The following is a 26,089-nucleotide window of genomic DNA, read 5'->3' as shown; positions in this document are numbered from 1 at the left end:
GAGACATGGATGTACCTGAGAGAGTCCAGTGAAGGGCCATGAAGATGATGAGGGGACTGGAGCATGTCTCCTGTGAGGACAGGCTGAGAGAGCTGGGGCTGTTCAGCCTGGAGAAGAGAAGGCTCAGGGGGATCTCGACAACGTGTATAAACACCTGAAGGGAAGGTGCAAAGAGGACAGAGCCAGGGTCTTTCCAGCAGTGCCCGGTGACAGGACCAGAGGCAAGGGGCACAAACTGAATCACAGGAGGTGGCATCTGAACAAAAGCAGGAGCTTTTTTACTGTGAGGGGCGATCAAGCACTGTCAGAGTTTGCCCAGAGAGGTCCATCTCAGGAGTCTCCATCCTTGGAGATATTAAAAACCTGACTGGACGTGGTCCTGGGCAACCAGCTCTAGGTGGCCCTGCTTGAGTAGGGGGTTTGGACAAGGTGATCTCCAGAGGTCTCTTCTCCATTCTGTGATCTAGGAGAAATCCTCTTTTTAAATATTTTCCTGAAGTGCTTTGAAACAAAGCCATGTGAAGGATGGGGACCCAGCTAGGAGTGTAATTTGGCATCACATCTTTTTGTCCCTCCTGTTTTGTCTCCCCAACAGAGATCTGTCAGATATACTGTTCAGTCTTGACTTTAAGATCTTCAATAGCACCAGAGCAACAAGAAAGCAGGTGCCAAATAACTAAGTGTGGGAGTTTGGCTGGCCTCCCCATGGTACTCAGCGTAAGGGAGGTTGCAATGCTGTAGTCAGCCTTTGACAGAAAACTGCGAGTGCTGCAGTCTGCCTGCTCTCTTTGCATTCATCTCATCTGCCCGAGCCTGTCTGAGTGTGTCTGATGGCTTATTCAGTCACCAAAGTGTTTATTCATACTGTACAAAGCTGCTGGGTATGTTTAATGTGTGGTGGCCCTTTTACTGTTGAGAGTCCACCTGGACTGTGGGTTAAGTCTCAATTGTTGTCTATATTGACAACAAGTCTGATCTCGAGAGCCATCTCAGAGGATTTGTGAGGGTGTTCTACACAGACCTAATGCATCGTGCAGTCTGCAGGGCACAAATAAGGAGGCAGTCAACCCCCAGACCCTGCTTTGGGAAGCAGCAGTGCTGTTCCAGCCTCCTTGGGTAAGGGTGAGGGGAGTTTTAGACTCCGCAACCTGCATACCATCTAAGCAAGGAAAATAGCTTCCTTCCTTCCTAACTTGGACACACTAAAGGCAAATGCATTCTGGTGACATGATTCTTCCCTGAAGCAAAATGCTTTCTGAGCTCTACTGGCCATATGGAGCTCTGCACACACAGTTTTCCATGAATATTGCATTAATCCATATTCCAAGTTATGAATTGCAATCAATCCATTCTTGTGCTAACCAAGCTGCAGCTGCTCCCAGCTGAAAAGTCTTTTGAACTCTGCCAGACAAAATATTCCAAGTCTCGTTCCAAGGTGCAGTAATTGTCATTGTGGTTCTCAGGCTCTCATACATATTTAATTTAGAGTACATATCGAAATGTGCGTTCTGCTGACGCTGAAGCTGGTGCCAGTGCTTACAGTGATGTTGTCTGAAGACTAACAAGAGACCCAAATTGTTTCAATACATCGTAATACATTGATTTCAACTTTCGTACAGTTAAGCTGTGTATCGGTAGTAAATAATTCAGAACCCAAAGTGAATGTGCTGCATGATAAAGGAAAGCATCAACTGCAAAGGTTCGAGGTGTATCTGGGCTTCTTCTGGGTTTGTGGTGTTCGGAGCTAGGAGACTGCTTTCCTGTCTTGCAAAGACAGGGACCATTTGTGAGTGGGCATGAGAACTGGGATCCAAATTTTCTTCTGGTACCCATGCAGTCTAGTTTTGCTTGGGCTTGTTCTCAGGAAAGAACATCTTTGTGCCTCAGGTGTAGACTCCAGTGATCTCACAGGGAGTTCAGAACAGCTATTTTATTTAAAGATCTGGGTTGGTTGGGTTTTTTTTCATTTATTTTTTTTCTATCTTAATATTAGTGAATTAAAACTCTCTAATAAAAATTAAATATTTTTATGACATAATGTGGGAATTCTCTTCCATTTCAGTGAATGTGGACAATGTTATGTTATTCATATTGAATCCTCTTTCGTGTAGAGGGGACAGAAGGACATGATTTGTTCACTTTGAGCTCAGGACTCTCATATTTAGTCTAACGGCTGAGTACCCGACCTTTCCATTTTAGGCCACTTCCTGGGATTGTTTGAGTGCTAGATGTTTAATGTTATTTTGAAAAGAAATTATTAATACCTTATGGTTGGTTTCTAGTGAAGTTGTGCAGATTGTACCAGGTTTGAAAACTATTGAACCTCAGTCATGTTTTGCCAGTAGCTCTTACTTCTCAGAACGTGGGACTGTAAAACAGTTTTCTTCTTTTTGGTGTAATACAAGTATTTAAAAAGGAGCAATCTGGGGATTTTGTAGGGATTCAAAACCCAGTATTCACTCTCCTCTTCCTCCTTCTCTTTACATCTCTGTGTACATGGAATTTTTTGTATATGTACGTAGAGATGTATAAAATTGATTTAATCCAAAAATTTGCAAAATGTTAATAAATATTAATGGCCTGACCAAACCCTTTTTCTGTGAACTGTTGTTCCCTGCTGGAAACCAGGGGACAAATGCTGAGCAGCTCCCGTGGTCATGCTGCAGCCCTGCTCCTGCTCGGGCACAGTGGGGATTGGGGACAGGGGTGGCGGTGGGGCAGAGGTGCCATTAGACCCATATCTGGCGGAGGCTCATCGCTCATGTTCCTGGTGGCTTTAAAGGCGCCTTGGGGTTTGTGTGAATCTGAGACTCTCTTAGGAGCATCTCAGGACTGTTAAGGGTAGGTTGGGTCTGAAACACTTAGCGAAATTCCAGAGGAACGGATAATTAGCTCCTGTCATTCCTGCTCTGTTTCTGCTCCTTGAATTCCCTTGGCTGCTCCCAGGAAGGACAGTCCATTTGATCTGAAATGCTGAGACAACAGCATTTTATGTTTAAACATAAAATGACATTTCTAACCATATATTTGCAATTAAGCCGTTGTTTTTATTAGTCACAAGGGATAATTGCATCCAGAAATTCCTGAAAAAAAAGTTATACTGGGCAAACAATATTACACTGATGTTTCAATTATCTGAGTAATTTTCTAGCATAGATCAGCAATAAACTTCCCTAAAGGGCCTATTAAACAGGAAGCAAGAAAACAGAGATGGGGCAGTTGCCAGACATTAGTGTGTCTAGTGCTCGTGTGTCAGTTCATGCCCTCGCTCGTTTTGTCTTTAGGCAAATCAAGCAGTCAGCAAAATCCCGTGTCACCTGTAGACAGCAGACGTGCACGGGAAGGCTTTCTGCTGGAGAAAGGAGATCCTTGGGGCTGGAAGGAGAGAGTCCCTGGTTCACGCCTTGTTGAAGTCTATCTGCTGAATCTCTTTGCAATGGAAACAAGGATGTCCCATTTTTCAATGAGCTTTGGTCGGTAATTGGGAGAATACCTGAAATGTCCGTTATGGGAATGCTGCTCCCATGGCAGAATCTGGGATGATGGACAGCAGGGCAGGGTTCACCCTCCCTTAACTGGGGCACCAATGCTCTTACAGACCCAAACCCTTTGAAATAGTATCAGAGGAAGCAGACAGGAGCCAAGAGCTGCCTTATTCACTTGTCAGGTGTAGCTGAAAAAACACTGTTTTTTCCATTGTAATTCTTCTCTTAGCCGCACCGCCATACAAGCCAAAGCCCTACCATAAATTTCCCTTATCCTATCATAAGAGTGCTTTTATTGGTAATAGCTTATTTCACGCGCTGACCCGTTATACGGTATTCTGGCAAAGCGAACAACCCATTAGGAGGATTTTCTGAGAGGCCATGGAGGAAAAAGTATACTACCAAACATTTTTCTAATGCGCAGTCAGTCAGAAAAAAATGGTCCCACATCCCCTGTTCCATGTGAAACCCAGCTCAGCTCGTGGTGCTGCCTGCTCAGAGACTCCCTGCAGAGGCAGAGGAACTCCTCTGCAAAGGTCAGCAAGAAGCTTTTCTAAGGAGTCTGTTCAACAGCAAGCAGGGCTTAGTCCCTACCGTATCTCACGGCAGGGCAGACAAGCTTCAGCGGTGGGACAGGAGCTGCCATGGCTGGATGTTTGTGGTGGGTTATGCTGGGCTAAGCAAGGGGTTACACGTGTGTGTCGTAACACAGAGCTATGAGGAGATGCTTGAGCTGGCAAGGACACTGGAAGCAGCGTGGCTTGACTAGTATGGTGTGGGCTGATGTCTCCCTGTTTCTCCCCAGAGTGGCGGTGGTGAGAGTTTGCTCCAGGATCTCGGTAAGGCAGCCTGACTCGGTGAGGGAGCTTGGGAAAGGTTGCCCCTGCTCACTCCCGTGCTGTCCTCAGAGCTGCCAGCTCTGGAAAGAGCTTGCAGGACGTAATGTCCAACAAGGACCAGCAGCCATTGCTCTCGTGCAGATGAGTTATCACCTTCCCCCCTTCCCCTAATATCAGAGCCAGAGCTGTATTTTCTTCTTTTTTTATTTTTTTTAAACTTTCCCACTGGTGGGATTATCATCTGCCTGCCCTGCCTCTTCAGCTCCAACTCAGCCTCGCGGCCAAGGGCAGGGCCTCTCTTCCCACTCCTCCTCGGAGAGCTCTGCCACCGGCTCCCACCCGGAAGCGCTGGTGGGTAAAGCCTGTTGCGACGCGCTCTGTGTGGAGCTCTTCAGGGGCTGCTTGTCCCTTGGCGTTTGGGAGGGAGAGAGCAGCACACCATTGGAGCCAGGAGCCTCGTGCACGTGGAAGGTAACTCCAGCCCAGCAGGTCAAACATGCTCTTCCCCATGCTGTGCTTGCCAGTCCTCTCTCCTCCGTCTCTTTCTAGACTTTTTTCCTTCTTATGTCCTTCAAGGAGAGCTGTTGGAGTTGCAAAAAACTGCTAGAAATCAATCTCCGTGCACTCCTGATTTAAATACAGGCACACTCTGATTAACGTCTTGCTCTGCTTCTCCTTCCCCTTCGGTTCCTCTCAAATTAGCCTCTAATTATCTCAGTTGTAATCACCCGGTGTGATAAAGTTAAAGTAATAATGATTCTTTTTGATAGCACAATGTTTTCTCTACGAATGTTGTAGCTAATAAAGACAGAATGCCAAGCTGCTTATGGGAAACAGATTTTTACAGATCCTAAACAAATGCCCCACATAGTTCATGTACAGATAATAAAAAGAACAAAGTAACCCTTCTAAAGAAAATTTATATCTTGATAAAAAATTCTATCTGTATGTTTATGTTCCAGAATACTGTTTTTAAAGGTCTAGAACCTAATGTCAGTGCTTGAGGCCAAAGTTGGGGACTCAGGCGCCTGCTCAGGTTTCTGCACCTCCGTGGCACCAGGAGCTGCGCTGCAGCTCGGACCATGAGGCTCTTCTGCTGTGCACTGCTGAGTGATGGTTTAGCACCTCTCCATGCCTTGTCCCATGCAACATCCAGACAAGGTGTTTCTCCCTGGGGCACTCAGTCTAGGAGGTGTTTTTAAGCGTGCCTATCATGTTGCGTGTTCACAGGAGCATTTTGCTTTCAGGAGGGAAAGCAATGTGCCTTGAAGCTGAATGAAGCTGTAGCCGCAGGGGACGGGGGGCGTCGGGGCACAGCACGGGAAGGGTGACTCGCAGCCCCCTTCTCCTGAAGCTCTGCCACGTCACGTAAATCACGTTGCATTCAAGGAGGGGTGGTGTCACAAGTGTGTGTGACTCAATACCAAGTGTCTAGGGCATTCCACTGGGAAAACATGGGTGCACGTGGGAAGAAGTTCTGGGTTGCGGTCCATGCATGAAGCAGGGCTGTGTGCTTTACATTAAGGCAGCTGTTTGTTAGGACACCTAAGCAGAGCGCAGAGACTTGGCTCCAGGCTTCTTTCTTTTCCCTGGCCTCAATCATTTTGGTGGGTTTTGTGCCTCTTTTCTCTTTCTCAAAGAGCTTTTAACTCACTTTTTAAAAGTTGCCAACCATTCATTTTCATTTGCTTGGTTTTTGACCTTGTTCAGCTGTAAATTTGTGTCGGACGCAGGAGCTGTGCCTGCTGTTTGCACCTCAGGTGCGTTCAGATAACATCAGCAATGTGATTTTAAGGAACCGCTTGGGATGTCAAGCAATGAAACGGCGGCTAGCGCGTAGCCTCTCTTTGTGGCTCAGCCGGGCTCTTTCTGTGCCTGAAGTGCTTCATCCCCTCTAGGCTTTTCATAGCCATATGCAAAGAGGGGCTTGGGGGTGTGTGTGTGTGAAGTTTATATTAATATTTGTTGGGTGTTGCATGATCTACAGCAGTGTGTCCTCTTGCCGTAATAATATCAGCACATTACTGGAAGTCTTTGGACAAATCCATTATTAGAGTTGACTACTCTGATTAGTAAATGTGGCCGCACAGAAGCTTTCGGCTCAGCACATGCTGTGTATTCGTTGTCATGTCTTTGCCCTCCCTGATTGCAGGGGTGAAAGGGCTGCCACAGGCAGGCATTTTCTTACAAGCAGAAAATATTTGTATAAATTTTTGAAAGAGCAAGCAGGAATGGAAGCCGGTTTTGTTAGTTACCGTCTTGGTGGTGTAAATACCATACGAAGAAAAATAAGAAAACGAGACCTTGAACGTTGCGGTCTATAGTGTGTAATTACCAATGTAATTAATATACATCGCTATTTTGGTAGTTTTCCCCCTCACCAGTCCCATGATTATTTGAACCCATGGGCACATTTGTATCATGTTTAGTATCTTCACTTTTACAAATAACTATGGGACATCTAACAGAAGTACAGCCACTGCTACTTCAATGTTACAAATCAGTGGTTAGAACAGATTTGTTCCTGAGCACTTTCAAAACCAGAAGAATGGATACTTCTGGTATCTCTTATTCTAACCAAGAGAAACTCTTTCCAGTTCAGCATCTAGGCAGAAGAACAAACAACCTAATTAGACCAAGATTTCTCAAGAGCAGGGAAGGCATTTGTCACTTCTTTTGGCGTACTGTGATATCAAACTTGTGAGCTTTATGTAAAATGTTTATGAAAGAAACGGCCGTTATAACAAATGTGCTATTAGTTCTACACTAATGTAACTAATTAGGTCCTCACTTCAATGTGAAAAAACGAATAAAGTGCTGCAGTATGCAGCTTTGTATTACTCAGTCTTTTTCTGCTCTTGAGCAAACTTGTTCTGCGTGCCAAAGGCGAGAGCATTAATTGAGTACAGAACCTGTTTATAAATCCAGCGCAGCTCACAGTTTGATGGGTGCCACCGCTGTTCATTCTCACCTTGCCGCTGTCTGTAATTAACCTTCTGCAGCTTGAAATTCTCCATGAAATGAGGGATGGGCTCTGGTTTCGGCGGGGCTGCTCTGGCCTAAATTAAAGTGGCCAAACTCCTACTGCATCTCAAAGTCCTTACCTGGCCGTGCGGGCAACCGGGGAACGAGCCAAAAGGTAAATAACATTGTAGGCAAGAGGAGGATACGAGGCTTGCTGTGATGTTCAATAGATTATTCCTTATGCCAAATTCGGTACAAGCTCCATTGCTCGCTAAGGGAGGCATACAGTCTACCACCAAAGAGGACACTGGCTGCCAGGTATAGTTACCTACGCAGGTGTGCACTAGCACGTGTAGAGTGAAGATGGGTTTCATATACGAATCTGTCCTCCTCCCCCCAAATGTGGGACCAGTTAAGTGCCCGTTGGAGTCAGTGGGACCCTCCTTGTTGACCTCAGTGGACAGCGCTTGGTGTCAACCTAGGGAGCAGGAGCACCTTCCCCAGCACCTCCTCCATGCCGTGTGCTCCCAGTGCTCCCCTTGTGCTGCCTCTGGAATTTGCTGGGCCTCTCTGTTAGCTGATTTAACTCACTAAAATGGCCAAAAAAACAGGCAAAAGGAAAAAACAAACCAAACCCAAGTAGAAATCTTGCATTGGTTTCTGCCTTCTGGTGAGCTATGGCAGTGGAGGGAAGGAGCAGCAGGACAGCCCGGGACGGGGGCAAGGCTGGGGCTGGGGCAGCAGCAGGGAAATTTGCGGGGAGGAGAGCAGCAGTCCTGCCTTGGTCAGCGAGCTGCCAGACTGCCTGGGCTGCATGTGAAACCGCAGCCGAATTCCACATGTCAGTGTCTTTATTTTGGTTATTGTTTGAAGGAGTCTCCTTATATCCAGTTTCCAATCAAAACATCATGTACTCCCTAAAATCTGAGCTCGAATGTGAACATGTTGACTACAGGGACTGAAGTCTACCAGTCGTGTAACGTAGATGAATGCCTTTGAAAAATAAATCCTTAATCAAAGTTATACTCCATTTGTTTTTTAGATTTTCATTTTCCATTTAAGTGGCTGTTTCATTGCTATGAGAAGCATTAAGAGCTATTCATGTTTTTCTTTTTGTGGCTTTTTTAAAACTGAACTTCCATTGTTATTAATGTCCTGGTGGTGGATATTCTCACTTACCTGCCCTGTACTCATAGCTTAGGTCCAAGATTACCTGTGAAGGGTTTTAATTTCTTTATGCAGAAATTTATGCATTGTTATTTTTACTATTTGAATGTTTTCATTGTAAAGCACTGTTTCTTTCTTGCTATATTGTTGTAATTGTATATTAAGCTAACTTAAGGCAGAGGAATTCTTTTTCTTCTGTTATGTCTTTTTGTCAGCCTGCAGTTAATTCAATATTGACTTGTAAAAATAACATCAATGAAATTATAGATGCAGCTATGTTGTAACTCTTATTTTACCTAGCCACTGAAAGAAAAGTAAAACAAAGGTGCAAAATGTAGGCAGGTGAAAAAGGCCAATGTCAACATGAGGAAAAGCTACCTGTTTGAAAAAAGAAGATACGCTACGTATGCTAACAAGCCATTTATTTCTACACAGGTGCTGTCTTTGGTCAAAAAGACTGAAGAGGTCACTTTTCTGCTCTGATTTCCTCCTGTGAACATTTAACTAAGGTAAAAAAGTCACTGCTGCAAATTACCTCTGACACTCATGAACTTTTATTTCTATGTGATACCCTTTCTGTTTCAGTCGATCTTTCTTCCACTAATGAATCACCATCTCAAATAATAGCAAATCCCCAGAATTATCAGATGAGCCTTTTGAAGCTTGATAAGAAATGTGTTTTCATTCCAGCATGGGCTCCTTTCAGAGCAAAACAATACTTGTGGGAAAAGCTGGGCTTTTTCTACACTTCACCTCCTGAAAATGTCAGTGATAGTTTGTTCTGAAATAGTTATTGAAACATATTCAAAGCATGTTATCAAAATGTTTTGTCTAAAGAAAACCAACCGTAACCACTTTTGGTAAAAGATCATTTCAAAGCATGACTTGACAAATACACAAACCTCAAACTTCAGAAAACAGGAAAGAAATTAACATTCCAAATTTTCCCCAATAAAGCCTTTTTTTAAAAAAAATTCATCATCACCACCTATCAGCTCATTAATCTACTCAACGAGACAGGGAAAGGGTCATCTCTGGAAATGGGTTCACCTCAGCTGCTTCTCTGGATTAGTTCATTGCCTCTCGATACCGTCTGGCTTTGAGGGCAGCTCTGCCCACGTCCGCTCTTCTTGGGCATTCAGATCTCCCAGCAAGCTCTCCCGTGCTGCTCGGTCTCCGTGTGTGCAGCTTCCAGGTATGGATGTGTCAAGTTCCTCATCATCTTCACGCCTCTTTTGGCAAGCCAAAGATAAATAATCCAGAGTAATTTTATACACTGCTAGGTGTGTTTCTTACACAAGATCTTACCACGTTCCCGTGACAAATCACTCTGGAAGCACTTTTTTTTTTTTCCTTTTTCCCTTTTTTACATTTTCCCTCTAACAACACCAGCAAGAATTCACTGGTAGTATAACTGAATGTTTCTTACAAGTTGTTTAAGAAATAGAATGTTAAAATCCTCACATTTCTTAGTATTCAGTCCCATCCTCCATGAGTCAAAACCTGCTGTCTGCACAGCCACATGCAGGAAAATATTGCTGCATCTTTTCAGATAGAGACATGAGGGCCCACGTAGTGTTAAGTAATACAAAGGGTTCATGTATTCTGGAAAGCCATGAAGAAAGTAGGCAGTTGTTCATATGTCAGGATAGGACAATGGGGTTTTTTGTAAAGAAAATGCTAATGTATGCTTAAGCCCTTCCAAGGTATCGCACAGGTCACTATTACATCATTGGTGATTTACGTTTTCTGCTCTCTATCATTTTGTATTCCTGGCTTAGGAAAGCGAGCTAAAGCTAGATAAATGCTGGGTGTGCTCGAATTGTGTGTTTTCAGCTTCTCAGAGCTTAATGACCACTTTCTTCTTTCTTGTTTATCATCATTATTATGTTTCTGTTAACAAGAAACTGTTTAGCAGAATCACAGAAGATTGTTTTACTACCAGATTTGTGAGAAGGAGAAAGATGGGACAGAGAGGGATAATTTTAAGAAGTGGGGAGTAAACAGAGGCTTTTAAATTTAATTCCTGGCTGTCATCATCCTAATTAGCAATGGGTCTATTTGATGTCTCAATTGAGAGAGTGTGAATAGTGCCACTTTGTGTCTGACACAGTGATTAATGTCTTTTTCAGTAATAATCCAGTAACGCGTACAGAGTCATATACTAACTCTATAGACTACACTGTCCTGGAACAATTATGTGACGTATACCCAGTTACATCAGCGGTGATGTCCTCTGTTTGGATTGCTGAAAAAGCAGACTGATGACATGTTAGGGGTGACTGCTAAACCAGAATGGACTAGATAGAAACAAGAGCCCTATGAATATACATTGAATTTAATAATAGTTGTTTAACTTCTATTCCCTACTCATTTTGGATTGTTCTCCTCATCACGGGGACCAGCTTCTCTGCACATTCCACAAGGCAGCGGAAATGGAGGGACAATAAAATCACAGCTAAGTGAGCGTATTCATCATGTAATGTCTCTGATCCTTTCCTGGAACTGGTAAGAGAAATGGGGTATATCCCACTGAATCCAAAATGTGGTTGTGCTCATATTACATGCACAATGGTTATGAAAGGCAGATCTTAAAGCAAATCAGTAAATTCATATTAATTTTAGTGGGCTTTTGACCAGCCCTAAGCTGAAGCCTGTGCCTTTGAAGAATTTGATATCTACATTTTTATTTCACTTTTAAACAATTCCAAGACTCCCAGCATTCATTTCTTATATTACAGCGACCTTTCTCAGAAGTATTTTCTTGTGCCATGCAAGCTAGAAGGTGTCTGGAGTTGCAGAAGCAGATGAGAGAGCATTATCCACTTTCTTCCTAAAGGAAGTTTTTCTTCAGCTGACCTTGTCTTGAAGAAACATTTGGCTTTGGATTGTTTGTGTTTGTGGAGCAGAGCCATCATAATTTATGTGACATCTGACACTAATATACTATGCAATATCTTAATTTTTTGCTTATTCATTAAACAGATTAGTATAGAGTTAAATACATAATCAAAACATTGCAAGATCTAATAGGTAAGTCTCTGACAGACAATAGAGCTTTACACCAACGAGCTTCACTTGACCAGACTTCTATGGTATAGGTTTCTTTTTGAGAAATGTAGCACTCTGAAACAACTGGCAAGTGATGCTGGATATTAGTTGCAGTAAGAAGAATCGAAGAATTATCATTTAGAAGGCATCACCAACACATTCTTCTCTTTTGGCATGACCTCTAAGTTACAGTAATCTAGGGTTCTTGTGAGACTTTCACGCCCTGACACTGAATGTAATTCCACACTCCGTTACTCAAAGTCAATGTTCATGGAGTCCCGTGGTTAGAGTTACAGAATTAATAGTGTTTAAGATTTGCATTCCACACACTCAGCTCTTACACTTCTCAGTGTATAGTTGGCATCTGTATCCTCTGTTTTCAGAAACTGGGGGGGCATTGGGTAGTCAAGATCCCATCATCTCTCTGCAGAAAAGTCAAATACAGATTTTGATTCAGCTGAGTCCTAGTGCAGTAACCACTGCAGAGCACTGTTTCTCATTGGGTTTAAGGAATGTGCGTGAACTGTATGTTTTTCCTCACTCAAGGATAATTGCTGAACTTTCTCTGCATGGCTGAAGATGATGTACATAAAAGGGTGCAGGTTTGGACTGGTAACAAAGATCTGTACTGTTTGTGTTTGCATATAAAGGATGCATGCATAGCTTTCTGTGTTACTGCTCTGTATTCATACACAGCATGCCAGTAACTCTTCCTCAGAAAAGACACAGTTTGACTTTCTGCACAGTCTTTCCTAGGCTTTGGCATGCGTGGTTTCACAAAACTGTGCCTGGGTGAATGACTGGGGGACAAGATTTTGGTCTGCTTTTGGCAATGGACCTGCTGGAGCCTGGAGATGATGGTACTGCTGGAGCAGATTTATGTTTGTTGTGTGTTTGTTATTTTTCCCCGCCCCGTGCACCATAGGCAGGCTAATTGTAAGGTATGTATCTCTGGTTGAAGGTGAAGATAAGCCCTGCTGGTTGTCCTTTTTATTTCCTTGTTTGGAAGTAGGGGTGCTTTGTACAGCTGTGGATGGTTTTTGCTGATACATACTCCAGTGCATAGTACGTACTCGGAAAGGTTCATGAGAGCTGAAATAAGCTCCTGAAGTTAGCTGCTGTGAGCTTGAAGATCCTGTCCTAGCTATTACTGCTCAGCAGAACTGAGTTGGCAGACTGGATGCACTTTTTTTTTTTTTTTTAAGACCGGTAACATTTGGCCTATCTTTGAAAATTATTTTGAAAAAACCCACGTCTTAAACTCTAACACTGCAAGATACTTCCTTCTTAATTTTGCTTGGATCTTTGGTGAATTCAGTTGCTGTGGCTTAGTTTCACTGTCACTTTTCATAGGGCTGGGGCAAAGTGTGATTTTTCTGTACAGCCTATAATGACTCGAAGGAGCTTGTGTGGTTTACTTTTGCCTATTATTTCACCAGTTCTATTACATAATTAATGATGATTGAAAATTCAGCAGTGAGACACATAGAAAATCTTGTTCTTTGTGAAATAATTCAGCAAATTCGTTACTTGCCATCTCTCTCAATGTTATGTGGTCCTCTTTTATCAATGTGTTGGGTTTGTATGGCAAGGTTTTGGTAGCAGGGGAGGTCTACAGGGGTGGCTTCTGTGAGAAGCTGCTAGAAGCTCCCCCTGTGTCTGACAGAGCCAATGCCAGCCGGCTCCAAGACGGACCTGCCGCTGGCCAAGGCCAAGCCAATCAGCGCCTCTGTGATAACATATTTAAGAAGAAAAAAAAGAGAGAGTTTTTGCAGCTGGAGAGAGGAGTGAGAAGATGTCAGAAACTCTGCAGACACCAAGGTCAGTGCAGAAGGAGGGGCAGGAGGAGCTCCAGGCGCCGGAGCAGAGATCCCCCTGCAGCCTGTGGTGAAGACCATGGTGAAGCAGGCTGTCCCCCTGCAGCCCATGGAGGAAGGATGAGGGGGTGTAGAGATTCCACCTGCAGCCCGTGGAGGACCCCACGCTGGAGCAGGTGGAGGCACCTGAAGGAGGCTGTGGCCTGTGGGAAGCCCACGCTGGAGCAAGCTCCTGGCAGGACCTGTGGACCCGTGGAGAGAGGAGCCCATGCAGAGCAGGTTTGCTGGCAGGACTTGTGACCCAGTCACAAGTCTGCTTGGAGCAGTCTGCTCCTGAAGGTCTGCACCCCATGGAAGAGACCATGCTGGAGCAGTTCGTGAAGGACTGTAGCCCGTGGGAGAGACTCACGTTGGAGAAGTTCATGAAGGACTGTCTCCCATGGGAGGGACTCCATGCTGGAGTAGGGGAACGATGAGAGGAGTCCTCCCCCTGAGGATGAAGAAGCGGCAGAAACACCGTGAGATGAACTGACCGTAACCCCCATTCCCCGTCCCCCTGTGCCACTGAGGGGGGGAAGGTTGAAGCCGGGAGTGAAGTTGAGCCCGGGAAGATGGGAGGGGTGGGGGGAGGTGTTTTAAGAGTTGATTTTATTTTCTCATTCCTCTACTCTGTTTTGCTTAGTAATAAATTAGATGAATTCCCTCTCTAAGTTCGGTCTGTTTTGCTTGTGACGATAATTAGTGAGTGATCTCTCCCTGTCCTTATCTCGACCCATAAGCTTTTCGTTATACTTTTTCTCCCCTGTTTAGTGAATGAGGGGAGTGACAGAGCAGCTCTGGTGGGCACCTGGCCCCCAGCCAGGGTCAACCCACCACAATCAACTAGTCTTTTTTGAATATAACATGAATGCTGTGGATTAGGAAACCTATTTCACATGTTCTACAGCAGCACTCAGTTTCAGGAGGAGGGAATATGTAGAAGTTCAGAAAGCCTTTCATGTTCAGTGTCTAAGAAAGGAAGTAGCCACCATGAATCATGGGCTATGCTGACTAACTCTAAAATATAAAGTTTTCATTTGTAAAGGTTTAGGGGATAAACTATTTTCCTGTGAATTCAGTAAATGACTGACTTCCAGACAACTCTCTCAACTTTCATCATCCATGTTTATAACTTTCTTTTATTTTTTTGTATGCTGAATTTTTATGCTAAACTCACTTGAAAAGTCTTGGCCTCGGACCAGTAAGGCAAGGTGGAAAGCAGGAGAGTCTCGAGAACTTTACTGGGACTCAGTTGTGTTTTCCCAGTGAGCCAGAGGATGATCTTTCAGTGTAAGGACAAAACAGTGTATAGTCTTCATTTCTGTTGCTGCTCCTTCATTGCAACACAAACTCATTCCTGGGCATTAACGTTCTTTCCTCACTCTACTTGTGCTGTGGCTAATAACTATTTATGGAACAAACCCAACAGGCTGAATCTTCTGCTTGACCGCTGGTGGCCTTAAAATGGAAGATATATTAGCAAGCTGATGATATCATTGCCTTTGTGCTGGTGAGTATAGCTAGCCATGTACTTTTATAGCTTGTTCGGGAACAGTTTAAAAATGATTTTGGCATTTCTCTGGGTGCCATTACGAACTTACTTAACTCCTTTTCCCGTTTCCAGACCGTTTAGTTTTAAATCTCTCATGTGACATTTGTTAATCAGGATATATATAGAATCAGAAGCAAATGAAAATTAGAATAATGAGAGTAGGATACAAAAAAATCTATGATTTTCTGGTCATACATTTTCATTTTTATTACAGTAATGAAATGCTTAATAATATACTCTACAGCTGGTGAAATATATCTTGAGATGGCAGAATTAGCGCATATTTTGGAAAACTCCAATGACAATAAAAGGATACATAGTTTTATGACTAGGTAGTGAATTGGCAATATCACCTGCATGCTAAGTGCAGCTAAAATAACGTAACTAATGAGATAATATGGGATAACATATGGGAGTAAATAAAAAGGTGTTGGACGGGTGAAGAAATGCTTTAAGTTAAATCCAAAATACAGGTATAGTTCAAATAACATTACAGTTCTGATTCAGGCTCATGAAAGTATGGAAAGTGGGAGTTAAGGCTGCCTCTCTATATTTAATATGCCCTGGTGCCTTTCCAGCAAATATTTTATTACGTGAGCTCTCCCAGCGATTTTGGAACATGAGAAGCATTTTGGACCTCTGTAGGGGTTTGACAGTGAATTTTTTCCCATACACCGTTGAGCAAAACCGAAAGTCCAGAGAATTAGGAGAGAGAAGAATCTTTGGTTCCCTTTTTGGGCTGTTATAGGCAAATAACCTTTCTGTGCAGCCTGCCCCCTCATATTAAGGCATGGCTAAAATGTTTTGAGTAAAAATTTGGACTGTGGTTAAAGTTTGGTCAGAAGATCTTCATTTTATGTCCCCAGAAAATGCTTTAGTTGCATAGAAAGTTACTTCCACCTCTTCTGCATAGGCAGTTAGGCAAACCTGTGGTCAAAGCTCTGTTCTTCCTGACTCGGATCAAAAGCTTTCCCCTAAACCTGCTAAAATGGGCAGGTGAGCTCAAGTCTTCTCCACCGTAGGCTGGTACCCCGATGCTGAGCTATTCTGACATGATGCCACGAAAAATGTGGTTTCCCTCTCCTGTGGGACAAAAGCAACATTCAAAGCTTTAAGAGCTGGCATGAAATAAAATGGGGGTTGGCGCTTTAGACAGTGACGGGATCGGGAGATGAGGATTTCAGTCTCGGCACTTACACGCTCCTCCTTACTGTGGTATCTGAGCCTCTTGCACATCCCAGTGAACTGGATTTATAACTGCCTGTTTTACAAATGGGAATGTGAAAGCTGGAAAATGTGTTGCAGAGCTGGGAGGTGATTCCTCTTCACGCAAGTACCTCATCCAGTGCAGTGCTCCCAGGATCTCTTTTCTCATGGGTACAGATTTCCTGCATACAGCCAAAAGGGTTACTGATTCACCTGGCATTTCCTTTAGGTTGTCATTTTGTCCCTGCATGCTTTATGTGCCCAGTTTTCCCATTGGTATGAATGGGAATAAAAATAAAAACCCAATTCCTTTAGTTGAATCAAGAGTAAGTGGTATAAACCAGTGTCCCTAGCATTGCTGGCTCTTCTGTGGAGATCAGAGTCAATCTCTCTTCAGTTTAGCTGTTAGCTGTACTCTGAAAACAAATTCTTTTGTCTTCAATTTTCTTTTTCTTCTTAAGTTGAAACAAAATAGCTTTATACTTACCACCAATAGCTCCCAAGACTTAGGGAAAATTAGCAAGGTTATAAAACCTACAGAGTGTGTGTGGTTTGCTGTTGCAGCTGCACTTTAAAGGAAAAGTAATATACTTACCTGTCCTCCTTAGAAAAGCATCTATAAATTAACACTCTTTGAAAAGTTCCTGATGCCTAGCAAAATTTTTATATATTACGACCAAAATGTGGGTCCTCCATTTTTAAACACTTCAATCAATTTAAACTGTCTTGCCAAGATCTAAGGGGCCGCTGCTACAGTCCTTTTCTTTATAACATTTTCTGGCCTCATCTCTTTCTTCTAAGGGGCTGAGAAGTGGGGTGCCTTAGAGGTGCAGACTCCCCACGGTGACTCAAGTGCCTTTGCAAAGGTCCGTAAGGCCAGCACTTCGTACGGCAAGGGTGAGCATGACCATGGCCGGAGGTACTGCATCCTGCACGGCTCCCCCGTGGGCTGTGGGGCTGAAGACCAGCACGCCTTTGGCAGTGATGGGATCATCTCCTTCAAAGCGCCTTGGGAGGGTTTGTGCCTTCACTGCGAGAGCCTGCTAACATCTCCGTTTCCATCCACTCAAAGCGCTGGGAATTATTATTTATCCACCACCCTTCAGCTCAGTGGGGTTAAGGGCATACTTCAAAAATTCAGCACATTGTGCCTTCCAGTACTAAGAATGAAGAGGAGAAACGTGAAACAAATCAGAAAGACTTGTCTTAACTCTGTTGCCAAGGAGTCTTTCTTAAACTCTCTCCTTCCATAATATATCTTAGTCAAAGTTGACTCTATTAAATCTTCAAGTTTCTTGCTTTTTGTGTATCAACACTAGGATGAAGCAGTTACGGTCTCCAGAGATGCACATGAGTGAGCTGAGCAAGACAGAGATATTAGAGTTGCTCTTGTCCTCCAATGCCCCATCCTCTGCTTTGTTAATCTTCATGTGCAAATTAAACTGAAATTAAAGTCTTAATTTATCATCATGTTGTGGTGACAGCAGGCAGGATCAGAACACTTTACAAACACGTAGCACCACATTAACATCAGAAACAGATTCTTCCCCAGAGAGGAGAGAAGATTTTAAAGAATGCAGAAAGATACCACAGGGCTGTAATCCCTCTCGCCACGCAGAAAACAACTGATTGTTGTTGAAACGCTTGGAGGGGGAGGTGGGTCCAATAATCTGCAGAACATATGTAGGATAGGGCTTTTCTGGAGATGAGAAACTTGAAATAAACAACGTTAGGGGGAAAAAAGGAGGAGAAAAAAAAAAAAAGGGAGAAAAACCTCATGGTAAAAGAGAAAAGAGAGAAAAGATACTGTATGGTCATAACTCAATGTGACTGCCCGGAAAAGTGAACTGCTCCGAGGAGCATCCCTCTGGATGCAGATCATCTCTGCTAGAGGGGTACAGGCTCTGCCCGTGTCCCCGCGCTGTCTTTACTTGCCATCACCTGTTTTTGCAGGGGACAGAGCCACATCCTTGTCCCTTCAAGGGATGCTAGCAGGTATCTGTGCAGACGCCCGATTTAGTAAAGCAGTTAAACACATGCTTATGGGATTTGCTGAATTGGATGCTGCGCTCTTTGCTGGCTCCCTCCACGTTTCCTGGCTCCCTGACTGTTTGGCTCTGCCAGTGCTTTAGGATGTTCCTGCTGTCGAAAGCTGGGCCCCTTTCCTCTGCGGCATCAGAGGTGAGGCAGGCATGCCAGCATTGCCTCAGCAGGTAGGTCTTTTCTCTGTTATTTTGCTGTGGGAGGTGAGCTCGCTGTCCCCGTGATCATCCCAGCAGGTGGGAGCACGCTGTGGCGTGCGGGGCTGCACCACGTTGTCCTGTCCTGCTGACTGCTCCATAGAGCGTGGTCCCCAGCCCCACCAGCGTGCTGCCCTCTGCCTGCCACCTACCTGCCGGTGGCACTGGTCTCCAGGAGGTGACCATCCATCCTGTCAGCTCCACTCCAGCGCTGTCACCCCCTGCCCAGAGTAACCTCATGGTGCAGAGGGTCCTCCATGGGGCTGTGCTTTCTTTTGGTGGCAGGGGCGAAAGGGATGGAAAAAGGCTTCACTTAAGTGGTTGAGTTTTAGAGACATTTTTGCCTTATCGTTGTTGCATTTGGGTGTATTGTCTTTCCCATGAGTGAGATAAGAACGAGATTTCAAAGCCTTTGCAAATATGACAATTTTAAAGGTTACTGGCTGGCTAAAGGCCTCAGACACCCCTTTTAAACTCCTGAATTCCCAGTCTTTGAGAGCACATAAGTGATTTAAGACCCTACATCTGAGGGCTTTGGCAGGAGTAAGCTCCGGAGCTCCTAAGTCACTTCTCTTTTAAATACAACTTTATTCCCTCAGGATCTTTTCAATATGTCACCCTCATTTCTGTATTCAACTTGAGATGACAAAAATCTTTCGAAACGTTTGGATTCCCACAGAGGCTGGGTAAGACAAGTTTATTTATTCAGTCCTGCTTTGCTTCATCAAAGAGACCCCAACCGGGAGAAGTCAGAGGGCCCCATTCATTATGTTTCGCCTGGCCTGAGAGGTGATCCCGCCCGCAGTAGTGATGCTCTGCAGGGAAATGCAAACATGCCAAGCTTTACTTACCTCAACCCAGCATGTGGTGCAGCACACTGATAGATGCACAGGTCAGACACACTTTGGAGACCGGCCAGGGGAGACATATTGCCTGGCAGAAGCAGGACATGTGTCCCCCCCCTGCATTGCATGTGATTTGTGTGCCATTGCATGTGATTCAGCACCCTGGCAGGCTTATTTGCTGAGACATGGGTGCTGGGGTGCCAGTCATAGAATCATAGAATGGTTTGGGTTGGAAGGGACCTTAAAGATCATCTAGTTCCAACCCCCCTGCCATGGGCAGGGACACCCTCCACTAGACCACATTACCCAAAGCCTCATCCAACCTGGCCTTGAACACTTCCAGGGATGGGGCATCCACAACATCTCTGGGCAACCTGTTCCAGTACCTCACCACCCTCACAGTGAAGAATTTCTTTCTAACATCTAATCTAAATCGACCCTCCTTCAGCTTAAAGCCGTTACCCCTTGTCCTGTCACTACACTCCCTGATAAACAGTCCCTCACCATCTTTCCTGTAGGCCCCTTCAGGTACTGGAAGGCTGCTATAAATTCTCCCTGGAGCCTTCTCTTCTCCAGGCTGAACAGCCCCAACTCTCTCAGCCTGTCCTCATAGGAGAGGTGCTCCAGCCCTCTGATCAGCTTCGTGTCCCTCCTCTGGACTCGCTCCAACAGCTCGATGTCTCTCCTGTACTGGGGCCCCCAGAGCTGGAGTCCTTCTCCTTCACGCAGCCCAGCTCCTTCCTGCACAGGAACAGAGCAAGAGCAAAGCCTGTGGCCATGGCAAAACCTCTTTGGAGACACCTGTACCGACTAGCCGAGGTGGAGTTACATTTTTCGCTGTGGGGGTCCAACGCGAGTGTGTGAGTCAATGGCTGGACTGTTGGCTCACTGTGCCACTGCACGTCTCGAGGGAATCCCCAGGCTTCCCCTGGGAGAGCCTGAATTTGGGTGGTTGGAGAAGCTGAGCCCACAGGCTGACACCGCGCCACCCACCAACCAAAACAAAAACCCCAATATCCCTTTAAAAATTATATTTCAGGCCCCCATAAAGAAGCTGATAAGGAAGCCTGAATTAGCAGGATTGTTTTGTTTAGAGGTTTTCCACTAGGGTTGAGGAACTTTCTATGGGGTGGACTCAGGACTTTGGTATCTCTGTTGAGATCAAATCTCAGTTTCAGATCTTTGATCAAGTAGTGCTGGGGCTGGGCAGACGTACAGGGTTAGGTGCCATAGCTGGGCACTCTTCCCCTGCACAGTGCTGCCATTTGAAAATGGGGGAGCAGAGAGAATACTATGCCTGAAACTGCTCTGAACACGAACATTTCTGCAAATTCACCTGCAAGAAGCAAACCCCTTCAAGGGCTTCTTTTGAGAAATAAATATTTTTCCCTTAAGAGACTTTAAAAGAAAGGGCCCCCTTGAAAGAAAAGAAATCCTGGTGGTTCAGCTGAGCAGAGTGCAGTGTACTCAGCAAAAATAAGAAAGAAAAGAATGAAAGTGTTAGCAGAGCCTTGATTATTGGTGACGGAGGGGCATTAGCCAAGTTATAATGGATTGTCAAACCAGGTTTGTGTTTGTATAACCTCCCAAGTTCCTTGCACTGAGTCAACATCTAGCCATCTGGGGTGGGAGGGGGAATAACTTTTTGTTAAAAAAAATAAAATAATGTAAAAATCCATTAAATTTATGTTTCTGTTCTAACGGAAGAAGTGTTTAAAAGGAAAACATACCTTTCAGAGTGAAGCATTTGTTTTTGTTCTTTACAAGTGCTTGTTTGAGTTCATGTTTGTTAAATGGCTTGTAGTTATTAAATCATGAAGGTTTCCCCTGCTAAAATAAAAATAGGTGTGATTGGAAAATTTGTAGCAGGAAAATAAAACTGCCTTTCACCCACTTGGACGTCACTTGACTTTGTGAGATATTTGTAAACCCTGATTGACTTAAAAGCACACTCCTTTAGGAAAGAAGTACAATTAAGACAGAAATTTGCCAGGAAGACGCATAGAAGCTGCAGCAATAACGCCATGAATTGTGTGTCTACCCAAAGACAGAGCCATTCCCAAGTGGTGGTGTTTCTGATGAGGGAATCACAAAACACTTGAGTAGGAAAGCAAGAACAGCTTGGAAAACAAAGATGGGTTTCTGTAGCAAGTGTAACTTCATTTTCCAGCCTCCACCTTATGTTTACAAATTCAGTCATTTCTCATAGTTAAGACCCCTTGGCTTTGATAGGCACAGCATGTACAGCTTTAAAATGATGGTGGCCTCTTGTCAGTGTACTTGTGTGTGAAAATAATTGTGCTGTGTTTTATGCTGCACTGGGACCTGTGCTGGTCAAAAGCCCAGGGGAGTGAATGGATAGACATCAGTCAGCTTGAGATCACTTTGGGTCAGGTCCTAATTATGCCTTGTGCTAATGAAAAAAGGGATGATACATTTTGTGGCTTTGTCTTCCACCGCCCCACAAGGGAGCATGAAACAGCATAATTATTTTTACATGCAAGGACACTGACAAGAGTACACAGGCAAGAGGAGGAGACAGGCACAAACACCAGGATGGAGATTTGGCTTTAGCCTTCCGGTATCACCAAGGCTTTTTGAGGACCAGGGGTGACCGTGGACGAGACTGTGGCATGGCTGGCAGAAACGTTCCACTGAAGTTGCATCTGCTGGTGTCTGTGGATAATATCTTCTTCTGCCTGTTGGTTTCATCCAGTTAACCACCAAGATATTTCCCTGGGGGTCACTATACTACTGGATCCGTGTAATTCTGAACAGAAAATCCCCTTGGTGACAGAGTCCCAGAGTTTTGTTTTGCTATCGTGTATGTGGGCAGATTTACTAACTTGCAAAAGTCAGTACATCATAATCAGTTTCTGGGTCATTAAAGAGACTTGGCAAACTTTTGCTCTACTTTGTAATGTGTTTTCTGTGTTTCAAGTCAAACCAGAGTGAGAGCCTTGACTTTGAGTGTTCTGATTTATTTCTTCTGTTTTTAGAAGTTATCTTTGTTTTTGTTACACAGAGGAAAAAGACGACCCTGGTGGAACACTGCACTCATAAAACAAAAAAAGAAGAAACAAATTATGAAAAAGAAGCATTTGAAGACACGGTATGTCAGTCATTTAATTCACGTTCAAATGAAACTGCTTTGTAAGAAATATATCCTATCTAATTCTGATCCACTAATAAAAAATGTTTACTCAGCAAGGGTTAACTTTCTCTTGTGCACAAGGATCTAATTCATTTAAATCCCTATTGAGTTTTTAGCACACAAATGAAGTGTTATGTGGTCTTGCTGGAGCTCTTGGCATTGGGTGAATTTTTCCCATCATAACATTGACTTATTAGACACGTGCAAAGCCTGTCCAGCTCACTGTGACTGTGCCCATGTGGCAGAAGGCAGCACTGTAAGGAGCCCCGACGTGGATGGGGCAGCTCAAGTCTCCCTGCAGCAGGCTTCCTGCAGAAGGTTGTGTCTGCAGGGGCTAATCCCACCCGTTGGGGAGGATGGTGCGTTTTCCTGGGTAGGTGTCCTGACCCAAGGCACTCTGTACTTTCTGAACTCCATGAGGAGTTTACAGATCTTGCAGACCTGGAGACACTAAGAAAATGCTTGTGAAATTTAAACAAAAGTGATCAGCTTCACATGCTCTAGGTGGGGTCTTCGGTGCATGCAGGTTGCTTTTGGTAGCTGCTGGGATGTTACGCCATGAGGTATTGTAGACTGATGACACTCAAGATCAGGATTGCAGTTCTGATGTATGGATCATAGAGATCCAGGGATAATACTAAAGCCCAGGCCTGGTTTTTAACATGCCGTTGCTGTAACTGAAGATGCAAAGTTGGCGTTTGCATGTGGGATGTTGAGTCCTACCCCTATATATGACATAATAATAGAGATGTAAGCAATTATGCAAAGACAAGTGTGCATGTGGGCTTTGTGTTATGAAAATAGGTATTATTTTTAAACTTCATCCCATTGAGTGAGAAGAGAGGGGACACTTATACTTCATATACAAATTCTGGGCTTGTTTTCATTTACCAGGGCTTCTTTGTACTCTTCTGGCACAGTAAAATGGCCTTTGTATGGGTGGAAATATAAATTGCACATCAGAAAAAGGCTTTTTTTTTTTTTTTTACAATGCCACATTAGCATAAAAAAGACTTGGTGTAGATGAGGGTCAGACTTGCTGTTCGTGTTTCCTCAGTCTTTTCTTGTCCATGCTAAATCAGCTTGTTCTCAAACTTTATCAGCATATGGACTGGAATTATAATTTATTTTGGACTGTTCTTTTTTTGGAAGGAAGTGTAAATGTTTCCAAAACAGAGAGATTTTTCAGAGGGTAGTGGAGCAACACGGTGCTTGTCTGCTACAACGTTCTTTGTAAATGTGAAACCAGATATTTACAGTGTCTGTGCTTATCAAATATCTATTGGTTGGGAAATTTTTGCCTACGTGGTTGCCATACAAGTATGGCAAGTCTTTAAAACAATGTTTAAGAAAAAAACTTAACATGTCTCCTGGTTTGTGAAATCAATAGAAATATTCTTTTGGTCATGTTTTCAGTTCCTAAAAGTACACTTAAGTAAATTATTGCTATTAGTTAAATAATTAAGATTAAAAGGATAATTTTTCATGAAAGTTTTAGAGTGAGTCCTATGCTGTCTTGTTGACCACATCCATAGGCACATGACGGTGTCCATCCTGCCATCTTATTCCCAAGAGCTGAATCTCCTGTGCAGGTCCCTTGACCTTGCTTTTCTTTATAGCAAAACCAGCTTTCAGAAGAATCTGAATTACTCTTTTTCCCTTCTCAAACACTTCTGCCTTGTTGCCCCCACAATGATGTCTTCGATGTATTGTAGATGCTCAGGGGCATCACCCTTTTGTGGCGGAGTCTGCATCAGTCCATGGCAAACAGTGAGGCTGTTCTTCCACCCCTGGGGCAGTTGATTCCAGGTGTATTGGACACCCCTTCACGCAAAAGCAAACTGTGGCCTGGACTCTGCTGCCAAAGAAATTGAGAAAAATGCATTGGCAATGTCAGTTGTAGCATACCACTTGGTTGCCTTTGACTCCAGTTCATATGAGAGCTCTAATATGCCTGGTACAGCAGCATTCAGTGGTGGTGTCACTTAGCTGAGGTCACGATGGTCTACTGTTAACATCCACCCTCCATCAGACTTTTGCACTGGCCATATGGGACTATTAAAAGGTGAGTGAGTCTTGCTGATCACTCCTTGGCTCTCCAGTTGATGAATCAGTTCGTGGATGGGAGACAAGGAGTCTTGGTTTGTGCAATATTGCTGCTGGCGCACTGTCCTGGTAGCAGTTGGCACCTGCTGTTCTTCAACTCGCAGCCATCCCACAACGAAGGGATCTTCTGAGAGAGACCAGTCAAGGGTAGATAGCTGTTTGATCTTCTCTGTATTCACAGTGGCTACAGGAAAAGTGGATCAGTATCCCTTTGGGTCCTTGAAGTACCCTCTCCTGAGATAGTCTATGCCAAGGATACAAGGGGCCTCTGGGCCAGTCACAATGGGGTGCTCCTCCCACTCGTCCCCTGTTAAGCTCACTTCAGCCTCCAATACAGACAATTCTTGGCATCCCCCTGTCACTCCAGAGATCCAGATGGGTTCTGTGCCCCTGTACCCTGGTGGTATCAGCATACACTGTGCACCAGTGTCTAACAAAGCTCCTGTTCCAGGTCAGAGAATTCACTGTCTGACGCTTGCAGTGCCAGATCAGAAGTCCCCTCGCCAAGATCAAGGGTGGTGATCTCAGTTCTTCTATGTCTGGGAGATCACTGATTGCCGCCTTGTGTCTCTACAGCAGCTATGCTGACAGCCTTCTTGGGTAACCCCTTCTTAACAGCTGTCTTCCCTCTCATTTCACGTCCACAGGCTTCCAGCTTAAAGGTGGGTTCACCATCCCACTTCCTCATGTCCTCCTCCTGGTCATGCAGGAAGAACCAGGGTGTACCAAGCAGCATGCAGTTGGGGCTCCCTTTCCCTTGACTGGGGCAGGAGAGGACAGAATTCTTGGGGTGTCCCTGACAGCCAAGGCACTGGCCTGTAGGAATGAGGAGGAACAGGGATTTTCTTCCAAGTTTTGGAGCCAAGAAGACACTTTCTCCACAGTTGGTGTATCCATATCCAGGCAAAACATCGCTGCCAAGCTGTTAGAATATGATGCTGGTGCACTTTGAATCACCTTTCTCCACATGGCCTGTGTGCTCTGGATCTTTGGAGACCTCGTCATTGTCTAGATCACTGTAGATGACTTCTAGCACCACTAATTCTCTCAGGTAGTGAATACCTTCATCTGCGGTAGTCTGCCATCCTGGGACCTTCACAAAATCTTCCTTGAATGGGTATCTTGCCCTCACACTTGATAGGAGCTGTCTCCAGAGACTGCAAATTGCTGCCTCTTTTCCAATTCCTCTCTCAATTCCCCGGTTTCTAGCGAGGGATCCCAGCTGTTGGACTTCCTTACTTTCCAGTTGCTGACTGTCAGCTCTGTTATCCCAGCATCGGAGTGGCCAGGCAGCAATCTGTTCACCTGGCTGGTGGCTGTAATCTTTCCGGATATCTCGAAGTTCTGATGAGGTCAGGCACCAGGTAGTTTCCACTTCCTGTCTTAATCCTCTTACTCCTTCCTCCAGTTTCCTTGTTGAAGGACCGGCTTCTTGATCAAACCTTTCCTCTTCTTCCTTCTCCCTTACTAATCAATGATATGGACCCATTGTTCTCCTCGTCCGCCGTTTCTTTTTCACAACTGGGGCAATTACTGTAGTTGTTGTTGTTTGGGTCCCTATCTCAATGATGGTGTCCCCAGATGCAGTTTGGGTCCATGCCTCAACCACAGTCCTCTCAGAGTG

This window comes from Grus americana, chromosome 4, assembly GCF_028858705.1.
Source record: "Grus americana isolate bGruAme1 chromosome 4, bGruAme1.mat, whole genome shotgun sequence".
NCBI classification, from domain to species: Eukaryota; Metazoa; Chordata; class Aves; order Gruiformes; family Gruidae; genus Grus; species Grus americana.
This window is presented reverse-complemented; position numbering follows the sequence as displayed.